Consider the following 11086-nt stretch of genomic DNA (forward strand, 5'->3'; position numbering starts at 1 on the left):
AAAATCTTGCCATTTGCAACAACATGGATGGATCTAGAGAGCATAATGCTGAGGGAAATAGAGGAAAACAAATACCATATGATTTCACTCATGTGGAATTTAAGAAAACAAATGAGCAACAGGAAAAAAGACAAACCAAGAAATAGACTTAACTAAAGGAAACAAAATGATGGGTACCAGAGTGGGGAAGATGGGGGAAATAGGGGATGGAGACTAAACAGTACACTTATCATGATGAAAAAAAATAAAATTATTTAAAAAAAGAAAATGAAAATACAGTCCACAGAATGGGAGTAGATAATTGCAAATCATATGTCTGATAAGAGCCTAGTATCCAGAACATATAAATGTATGATTATTGCTAATAAAAACCTACGTTGTGAAGTGGAGGAATTGGAGAAATTTATGCTATGAATCATTTGATTCAGTCTAATGTTTGAATGTGATTTATCCTAATTAGATATAAAAGCAGGATCTAGTTTTGCCGTTTCAAGTCCATGTTAGTGCTCTTTCAAAAACAACAAAAACCTTTCAGGCTTTGAGGAATGAGACAACCTATCCCTATGTCAGGGAACAAAGGTTTTGTTGCATTTCAGATAAACTTGTGGCTGCTGGTGAATTGTCCCAAGCCTTCACTGTTAATAGGCACAGTACTTCCGGCATTTATCGAGTGCCTTGTACACGTATCCTCAGTTAACTAGGTTTAATGCCCACAGCCACTGTGGGAGGCAGGCACTGATTTGTTCCTGTATTACTGCTGGAGAGACAGGCCAGGCAGGTGAAGCGTTTGGTCCAAAGACAGAGCTACTAAGTAGCACAGACAATATACCAAGTAAAGATCATGTATAATTTTCTGCAACCCAAGATACTCCTCTCATCAGAACAAACATTGAGAAATCGCACGCATGTGCAAATAAAACATGAGAAGGTTGCTTGAAGAAAAACATAATCAGAGTTTCACCTACATGGCCAGAGGCCCAACTGAGGTACTTTTGCAGGCCACACGCTGCCTTACAAGAGGCCCTTACTTGTGGAGATCCACCGTATTCTGAAACTCCTCACCTTCATCTTAGCTTGCCCTAAACCCTTAATCTAAACTCCGCTTGGGCCTTCATCTCAGAAACGAACATGGTCTGAAAGGGTTCCCAGCCACAAATCTGACAAGGGAACTTGGCCTTGAAAAGGAGATGTCGGGGCGCCTGGGTGGCGCCGTCGGTTAAGCGTCCGACTTCAGCTCAGGTCACGACCTCGCGGTCCGTGAGTTCGAGCCCCGCGTCAGGCTCTGGGCTGATGGCTCGGAGCCTGGAGCCTGTTTCTGATTCTGTGTCTCCCTCTCTCTCTGCCCCTCCCCCGTTCGTGCTCTGTCTCTCTGTCCCAAAAATAAATAAAAACGTTGAGAAAAAAAAAAAAAGAAAAGAAAAGGAGATGTCACTGGATCTCCAAGAGCCATTTTCCGGAGCTTCTCTCCCTCTGCCCTTTGTGCCCTGAGGGCAGCTGAATGTCCAAGACGCCATTCTTATGGCCATCCCGACGCCGTTGCCCCAACCTCTTCCCCAGGCGCCGCCTCCCTCTCTCAGGGACCAAGGCCCTCCCCAGCTTCTGCTTGAAGGAGGCTCCTGCCTTTCCAAATGGAGGTAGTGACAGTGTGTGCAGGGACTTTTCCCCGTTCTGTCACTGAGTTGCCTCCTCTTGGGCCCCTGGAGTCTTATTTGAAGGCACATACAACCATGTGACTTGCCCTTGTGAAGCTCTTTTTTTTTTTTTTTTTGTAGAATCCTTGATTCCTTATTCTACTTGTTTATTTTCTTGATCACTCAGCATTACGCCAGAGGTTGGGCATTTTGAACGAAAAGAAAATATTGCTGGTGAATTCCTTTCGGCGCAAGTACACACAAAGAGCACAAGCTTTCTTTACTAGATGTTTCCAGGCTGTGTTCCGTGTTCACTTGAAACGTGTCACGATTAGCAAATGGGGGCCACTTCGTAGTTTCTGACACAGGAGGAAACTGGGGGAACCTGAGAGAAAGTAGTTTCAGAAATGATCAGGTCAAAAAGTAAGGCAAGAAGCCAGTTAGTCTATGAGGAGGGGACAGTTCCTCAGGCGAGCGGGCGCATCTCTGCCATCGAGAGAGACGCCACATGATCTCTTCAGTCAATGGAATCTTAAAAAAAAAAAAGAAAAGAAAAAAAACAATAAAACCTCCCTGGCTTTTTTAATGTCACTTTCTACTTCCAAAACAGGAAGCGGTTGTCAGGCAGCCAAAAACATCCTGGAAATGAGTCCTGGGGTCTGTTTCAAGAAGCGTGACCTGGCACCACTGAGTTAATTGTGAACGCCTTGGGGGATTGGGGGGGACGGCAACAGGCCTTTGCCCAGTGACCCCGAATGTGCTGCCTGCCTGGGAGGCCAGGGGGACTCCCCGCAGCAGAACCATGGGGGGGGGGGGGGGGTGGGGCAGGGAGGGGATTTGAAACTGGAAACTACATGGCCCTCTCCTCCCCAACCTCCCAGCCTCTTGTAATTGATGGCGTGTCATATCCATCAGATCCGCTGGAGGTGAAGAAGGTTGGGATTCCCTCACGGGCTGGATGGGGAGGGGTTGGGGTAGGTACCAAACAGCAGGTACAATCCCAGTCTTGAGGGCTTCTTATGGTGCAAGGGATGAGGCCAGAGCAACTCGCGAGGAACCATTTGAAGTATATACTACCACACGCAAACAGAGCAGGTTTAACCCGGTAGCATCTGGGAATCCCATCAGTAGAGGGAGGGAGCAGGAAGTGTCATCCAGCAGCTGAAGGCTTTGTCAGTTCGCAGCATTAGAGGATATCCTTCGCCGTGAACTGGCCCCACTTCCTCTCCTGCGAAGCCTTCCAAGTTGGGAGGTTCTCTGGGGGCGTGGAGGCGATCAGAGAGAGCTGTCACCTAGCTGCGCTGGGTTCTGTTTGCTCAAAGCGGAGAATCGGAGACCCAGCCCCACCTACCTAAGGCACCGTGCCTGAGTTTTATCACGATCTGTTTCTTTACTCATTCAGCACGTATTCACGGAGCACCTACTATGCTCCAGGCCCGGCATTCGGCTTGGAGGACACGGGGAGAGCAGCTCTCACATGATCCCTGTCCTAACTTACTATGCACGAAGTGGACAGCAATCGACACAAGAACCACAGAGGAAGAGCACAGACTGTTAGAAGAGCCTTTGTTGTTGCTGTTCTACCTGCATTCCAACCCTATTGGGGCCCGGAAGGTTAACAGCACTGCAGCAGGTGCAAGTAAGGGGTGGGTGTAGTGATCTCTCCTTATCTGCATCCTCTCTCCCTCAACTCCATTGCCGGACCCTTGGGGACCGACTAGCTTCCCATCCACGTTTGGTTGTATGCCTCACTGTCTGAACTCCCACCCTTCGCTCTGAAACTCAGGAACACGTGGATTTGACAACCTAGTATCTCTCAACATCCAGACTTGCCACCTGAACTCCTGATAGGTGAACGCAGTAGTCAAATAGGTTTGGGTGGGGAGGGCGGGTGGAGGCACGAGTGAAGGGCTATGCCGTCTCACGTAGGAAAATGGAGGCCTCGGGCTTTACGACTCCTCGATGACGCACCAGACGAGGGCAGGCACGTCTGCAGACAGGAATAGAAAACAAAAATCATTCATGGCATGCAGCTCAAATTCAGGATGGCGTGTCTGTTGCTTAGCCCATTTCTCACGCCCTGGAGACAGACTGGACCTTACCCTGCTCTCCTGTGTCTGACTTTGCCGGCAAAGTTTAACTCTGCAGAACTTCGTCCTTTCGAAGAGGCCACTTTGGGTGATAGCAGAAAAAGGCTCCAAGCTTTCTGAGGTCTCCTCCAGGTAGGTATCTCCGGATGACCCAAACATGATCCCGTTGAGTCCTTCCTCTTTCCTCAAAGTTACCCTTTAACCCTGAAATGTTCTGTGCCTGCCCAGATGCCGGAGACACCGGGAGCCAGACTCTGTTCTGCCTGACGACCTCAAGAACAGCGTGAACCGCAAGCTCCTCCCAAGCCTGGGCCTGTCGGTGTGTGCATTCTATCTCCCTGATTTGAGAATCGAGGTGGCTTTGACTTGTAGAGGCGGTAGTTGCAATCTGGCTGTGTCTGATTCCAGAGGCTAGAGCCAGTGGGACGCGTGTATCTCTGTAGCACCAAGGGGGAGAGCTGTTTGTGCCCCTTTTTCCGCAGCAGAAAGTTGTTGCAGTGGCCGTTGGCACTTTTGCTGCCCAGAATCCATCTACTTGTCTCCTGGTAGCTTTATTCCTCTTCCCCTTGTAGAGGAGCACCTCTTACACACACACACACACACACACACACACACACACACACACACGCTTTTATCCCAGCTCCAGGGCTAGGCCCTGACTGGCCCCAGCAGATCAGCGTGTCCCATTGCCCTGTTCCAGTGAGGAGCCTGGGAATGGACCTGCAGAGAGCAAATCCCAGGAGATTTACTCACCGGAGCACTTTTCATTCCCTGCCTGGGATAGTGGGACAGATGAGACCTGAAGGCTCTGTGTGCTGCAGGGACATTGCCACCAGGAAGAGAGAGCCTAGAGTTGTGTGTACATGGGGGTAGCACTGAATGAGGTTAAGAGTGAAACCAACTGCAGTGACAGTGACAGGTGGAGCTCACAGGCAGAGGGGATCTAGACCCCCGGTAGCATTGCTTGAGTCCCTGGATCCAGCCTCACCTGAAGGCAGAATTCCCTTTGAACCTCTCACTTCCCTGAGGTAACCTATTCCCTCCATTGTTAAAGTTGGAATGGGTTCTCCCAACCCTTGCAATGGGATGAATCTTAGCGGCTACAACCGGCTATCCTTTCCCCAGGCATCCCCGGCTTTCTCCTGCCCTGCATTTTATTTGTCAGGCAACCAGTAAATCTTTTCTGAAAAAACGTATGAGGCAGTTTATCGGTAGGGAGAGAGGCTGAGGAAGAGGAGCCCAAAAATTGAGCAGTTGTCTCCAAAGTCGTTATGACTGAAAGCGTAGGTTCAGTCATTCGAAAACATTTATTGAGTGCTTACTGTGTTCTGGGCCGTATTCAACATGAACAAAATTACTGCTGTCCTGAAGCCAACATCCTAGGGAGGGTCAGGGCGGGCAAGGAGACAAACAATATACAAATGAATCAATAAGCATAAGAGATAGATGGGGATAAGTGCTATGCAGAGAATCAAAACAGGCTGGTGTCGTTTTGGTTCTGATCAAATAGAGACTAGTGGTGACTTTCCCATTTTCTCTCCTCTGATATCTCCAGGCGTGGGCCAGAGACAACGCGAAACCCAGCACTGTGCACAGGATACGGACAAAAAACAAAACAAAGCAAAACAACCCCTCCCCCAAAGGAGCCCTCTATTTCTGGTCTGAGGAATGGGTAAGAGAGCCCTACAGGTCCTGGTCCAAGACAGAGTAAGAAAACCTCTGTTTATATTTGTCTTTCCCATTCTTTCCTGCCCTAGCCCCCAGCTGTGACGGTAGTGGTGAAAGGCAGTGGCAGCCAGACAGGTAACTAGAACTCGGAGAGAGGAGAACCCTTCTCTCTGACCACAGGAATCCTAAGAGCATGGGGGAAATCCCTGATGCTTTTTCTCCCTTTCTCTCTGTCTGTCTCTGTCCCTCTAATTCTCATTGTGTGTGTGTGTGTGTGTGTGTGTGTGTGTGTGTGTGTGTGTGTTTTGGCAAAGCAGAGTAGGGAAACTAAAATCCTGGCTTTGCAGCCAGAGGACCAAGGTGAGAGGGGAAGGGGGCAGGATCTGCTAGAAATTGGAGAGTGTTGGGGAGTTCACAGAGAGGGAAGAGCTCAAAGTGATTCCCTAAAATGGTGTATGAATGCCTGAGCTCACCCAAAAATGGACCCTACACAGCATCCCAAAGGGTTGAGAACTGAGCTCCAGGATCCCAGATTGGTCCCAAGTCCCAGACTAGCACACACACACCGAGCAGATTGGAATAGCACTGCAAAGCCTTAAAAATGGAACTGACACTGGTCAGTACCTAGAGCCCAGAGATGATAGAGAGCAACTCGCAGCCTGAACCTAACCAGGCATTTGCCTGAACAAACAAACAAATCAACATTTTTATAGGATTTAAACAAGACCCATAATTTCATAACAATATTAACAATGTCCAGATACAGTGCCAAATTACATGATATTTGGAGACCCAGGAAAATCTCCACCTCTCTCAAGGAAAAAGACAAAAGGACCATCAAGGGGCAACTCTGAGATGACCCAAGGGTTCAACTCGAGACCTTAAAGCAACTATCCTAATCATGCTCCAAGAAATATGGGCAAATCTTGAAACGAATAGAAAGATAGTCTCATCATAGAAACAGACGATACAAAAAGAATGGAATTGAAGTTTGGGGAATAAAAACTCTGATAACCAAAATGAAACCATTCATGGAATGGACTCCATTTTTTTTCCTCTTAAGTTCTTTAAAATATGTGCGATAGTTGAAAGCAAAAGTCATAGGATTGTCTGGTGGGGTTTGAATTTATGTGTATAGAACACACATGACGATGTGATGGAAAAACAAGAGGGTAAAGGCGCCTACACGGTCGTAAGGTTTCTGCATCCCACTGGAAGGGACAAAATATTAATTCTGAGTAGACCGGAAAGTTAACTGTGAGTGTCGTAACTCCTAGAGCAGACTTCTAAACAAAGGGTACAAAGAGGCGTAGTCAAAACTCAATACATGAGCCAAAGTGGCCACTAAAAATATTCCAAAAGTCTGAAAGAATGCAGGGCAGAGGAAACAAAGAAATGAAAACAAAAATAAAATGGTAGGCCTAAATCCAAACATATCAACAATTACATCCAGTCGAAATAGTCAAAAACACACCAAAGGCAGCAAACCCCAGGATGGATTTTAAAAGAAAAAAAGACCCAACTAAAGCATAACCACAGAATAAAAACATGTAAATATAGTTATAAAAGTAAGTTGAAAGTAAACTGGCGGCAGGGTGCCTGGGTGGCTCAGTCAGTTAAGCATCCGACTTCAGCTTAGGTCATGATCTCCCGGTTTGTGAGTTTGAGCCCCTCTGTGCTGACGGCTTAGAGCCAGGAGCCTGCTTCAGATTCTGTGTCTCCCTCCCACTCTCTCTGCTCCTCCCTTGCTCTCTCTCTCTCTCTCTCTCCCCCTCTCTCTCTCAAAAATAAACCAAATTATGGGGCACCTGGGTGGCTCAGTCGGTTGAGCGTCCGACTTCGGCTCAGGTCATGATCTCGCGGTCTGTGGGTTCGAGCCCCGCATCGGGCTCTGTGCTGACAGCTCGGAGCTCGGAGCCTGGAGCCTGCTTCCGATTCTGTGTCTCCCTCTCTCTCTGACCCTCCCCTGTTCATGCTGTCTCTCTCTCTGTCTCAAAAATAAATAAATGTTAAAAAAAAATAAACCAAATTAAAAAAAAATTAAGGGGTGGAAAAATGCAACCCCAAATGTGTTATAATATACATGCAAACATCAATTACAAGGAGCAGTTCTTGCACACATCTGTGGTGGGAACATAAATACAGTAAAACCTTGGTTTGCGAGCATAATTTGTTCCGGAAACATGCTCGTCATCCAAAGCATTTATATAACAAAGCGAATTTCCCCATAAGAAACGATGGAAACCCAAACGATTCATTCCACAACCCAAAAACATAAAAATGATTACAATACTGTAATATAATACAAAATAATAAAGAAAATAGAAAATATAAAGAAAAAAAGTTACCTTGCACTTACCTTTGAAAGCCTTCATGGCTGGTGTGAGGGAGACAGGAAGAGGGTTATTGTGCAGGACGACTTTCACAATCACTAACGGAATCACTGATTTCTATTAGCTCAATGGAATCTTTTTCTTTTCGTGCAACTTTAACAAGGAGGCTATCCAATGGCACTTGCTTTTGCCTCCTTTTGAGGATTTCACAGAAATGTAATATTGCATCATCGTTAACCAGATTCACTGCTCATATTGCTACAGCCTTATTCAGGTGGTGCTTTTCTACATTTTACACTGTTTCCCACATTTTGCACATCTCCCTACTCTCATTTGAAGTGAGGGATTCCTCCACCTTTTCTCCTCCTCCTCTGCAGACAAGGTGCAGATGTAGACTTCTTATAAACTCTTGCAATTTCAGCCACTTGCATACCCCGTTCGTACTTCTCGGTGATTTCTTTCTTAACTTCCACTGTAATCATCTTCCTCTTACCACCTTTCTTTGCAACCTTTTTCTGCATGGGGACCATTGTATGCACTCGCATGGATTAATACAGTACAGTATTAATAAACTTTTGTCGTAGACTGTATTTAACGTAACTGGCAATGAGGCAGCCGAGGAAAGGGTCTATACCTGCAGACAGCCTGACCTAGAATGAAGCAAAGCATTCCTAAGCTTACTCTTGGATGGAAAAGCAAAGAACTGTCCATAGGTGCTTTGAAGTGACAAAAGATGTCAGTGTTCAAAAATGTTCAAAGTGCCAGCTGTGGGCATCTTCCAACATTCTGAAAAATCACTCATTTCTGCCAAACACCGTGGTCGGAGACCGAGCAAGCATCCAAGCATGGGAGACAATTATCCACAATCCCGCAGCGACGCGGGGGCGGAGGGGGGCATTGGGGCACCGGCTCAGTTGTGGTCATGTGATGTTCCGCGTCACATACTACTCATGTTGCAAGACATCCCTTGCGTATCAAGTTACAATTTATTAGAAACGTTTGTTCGTCTTGCAGAACACTCGGAGAGCAAGTTACTTGCAATCCAAGGTTCTACTGTAGTTTAAACCACTTTGTCAAACAGCTTGACGTTATCTGCTAAAAAACACATACCACGTGACCCACAATTCTACTCCTAAGACATTCCCGATAGAAGTGCATACGCAGATGCTCCAAAAGCCATGTTCTAGAAGTTCATAGTAGTGTTCTTAATTTTAACCCCAACTGAAAGGACTCCAATGTGCAGAAACAATAGATTGACAAAGTGTCTTCTACTCCTATAGTGGAACACTGCGGCAGGGAGTGAGCTACAAGACACAGTTACGTGCACGAGTTTCACAGACGTCATGTTGAGTGGAAGACGCCAGACACAGAGGAATCCATCCAGAAACAGGCAAGACACGGCCTATGGGGTTAGGGCATCATGAGAACTGGGATTAGGAAGGAGGGCGAGAAAAATGTACCGGGAGTCTGGCAACATTCTGTGCTCTGGGCGGAAGTTTCATGGTCTGGATGTTTCGTGCACTCTTTCTGTAAGTGTACTATACATCAATGGAAACAATTTTGAAACTATTTTTTAAGATCAGGATGGACATATTGACAGAGGAGGTTCTGTTGTTGTGGAAAGGAAGGAGGACCAGAAGAGATTTCAGGGCTAGAATTAGATAAACACGCAAGTACTTATTAAGCATCCGCCATATGCCAGAACTGTCCTAAATACTTTCATATGGATTATCCCATTGAACCCACCCCGACGAACGAAGGAGAAAATGGAGGCAACGATGATAGTAATCAGCGGCGTCAGACACTGTTGCAAGACCTTCAGGATTAACTCTCATTCTCAGCCCAGGAGGTGGAAACCAGCAGACCCTTCGCAGAAGAGTCTGGAAGGCCCCTCTTCTGGGCTTGGCATTCCCCCACAGCCCCACACCAGATTTCTGACCTTGTTTGCAAGTGCATTCATACCCACAGCCCCAGAGGTGCATGGACTGGGCTTTCAAATTTTACTTTCCTTTCACTTAAAAAAACATTTTCCTGTACGAAACTTAAGTTTGTTGTATGGGATGGAAAGCATGGCAAAGGCATCCTTTTGCTCAGTCATTTTTCTTTGAGATTTTCTGTGAAAAGTAAAGACTCATTTCCTGATACGTTTTCAGATAATACAACTTTCTGTATAGAATACGTAACAGTTGTGTTGGTAGTAAGTGTCTGGGGACATAAAGTAAAAAAAAAAAAATGAACCCGGATCCAAAAAGAAAAAAAGGAAGAAAAAAAAACAAACCCAGCAGGGGGAAGACACCACCAAAGAGCAGTCTCCAAGAGCTTCGCAGATGCTGCGGGGGCATCACACTGCAAACGTGGTTTGATTATCTGAAGCCATCCATGAAGATCCCTACAGGACCCGATGCATCTGGGGAAGTGTCTCCTGAAACGGAGTTCCAGCACAACTGTTGACGGAAGTGCGTTAGAACAGCTGTCACCGGGGCGCCTGGGTGGCGCAGTCGGTTAAGCGTCCGACTTCAGCCAGGTCACGATCTCGCGGTCTGTGAGTTCGAGCCCCGCGTCAGGCTCTGGGCTGATGGCTCGGAGCCTGGAGCCTGTTTCCGATTCTGTGTCTCCCTCTCTCTCTGCCCCTCCCCCGTTCATGCTCTGTCTCTCTCTGTCCCAAAAATAAATAAACGTTGAAACAAAAAATTTAAAAAAAAAAAGAACAGCTGTCAACCCAGAGTGTCTTGGGACCCCTCCTCCAGGAATACGGATACAAAGCTCGGCATCATTTCAGGAATGCATGAGCTGCGTCTCCATTTCTTCCCAGTCGAAGCTGTTCTTAACAACTCCGAACATCTGCCCCTTCTGGGCTCTCCCTCCCTGGGATGCATCATGAATCCTTGCAGCTTTCGTACAAATAGCCCAAGTAGAGTGTGCTATACTTTGGCACGTATAATACATCACTTGGTTAGATGTAAAATCTTTAAAATACGCCACAGCGTTTATCACCTGGTCTTGTCACGGCTTCATTTCTTAATACCCCAATTGCCTCAGGCGGTGTAAGCGGCTCAGACCCTGTCAACCTCTAAGGGGCCCCAGGTTCTATTATGACCTCTGCTTCATAGATGAGAAAGGATCCTGAGGACCGTGTTTTCCTTCTTGCTTTCCCTAAGCTGCTCCCATGATGCCGTGCTGTCAGTGGTCAAGTCAAAGCATCCTACATGCCTTAAGAGCCGCACAGGGCTGACTTACAACCTTCAGGAGAGGCGGCAAGAGGTGGGATTCCTGGGGCGATGCCTGCGTAGCTTGAGTTCACCTGCAAACAAGTGGCAGGTGGGATTAAGGCCTCACTTTCTCCCTGGGTCTCCGCGGGCCTGGG

The 11086-nt window shown here is 47.0% G+C and overlaps 1 long non-coding RNA gene across 1 annotated transcript; it reads left to right on the plus strand.

Moving 5' to 3' along the window:
- Positions 1 to 2475: 2475 nt before the first annotated feature.
- LOC123384223 lies at positions 2476 to 6697 on the plus strand. The gene is made up of 2 exons (XR_006594952.1): positions 2476 to 4040; positions 5277 to 6697. It is a non-coding gene; the product is annotated as an uncharacterized LOC123384223 (long non-coding RNA).
- The last annotated feature ends 4389 nt before the right edge of the window (positions 6698 to 11086 follow it).

Source organism: Felis catus, chromosome A3 (assembly GCF_018350175.1).
Source record: "Felis catus isolate Fca126 chromosome A3, F.catus_Fca126_mat1.0, whole genome shotgun sequence".
Lineage (NCBI taxonomy): Eukaryota > Metazoa > Chordata > Mammalia > Carnivora > Felidae > Felis > Felis catus.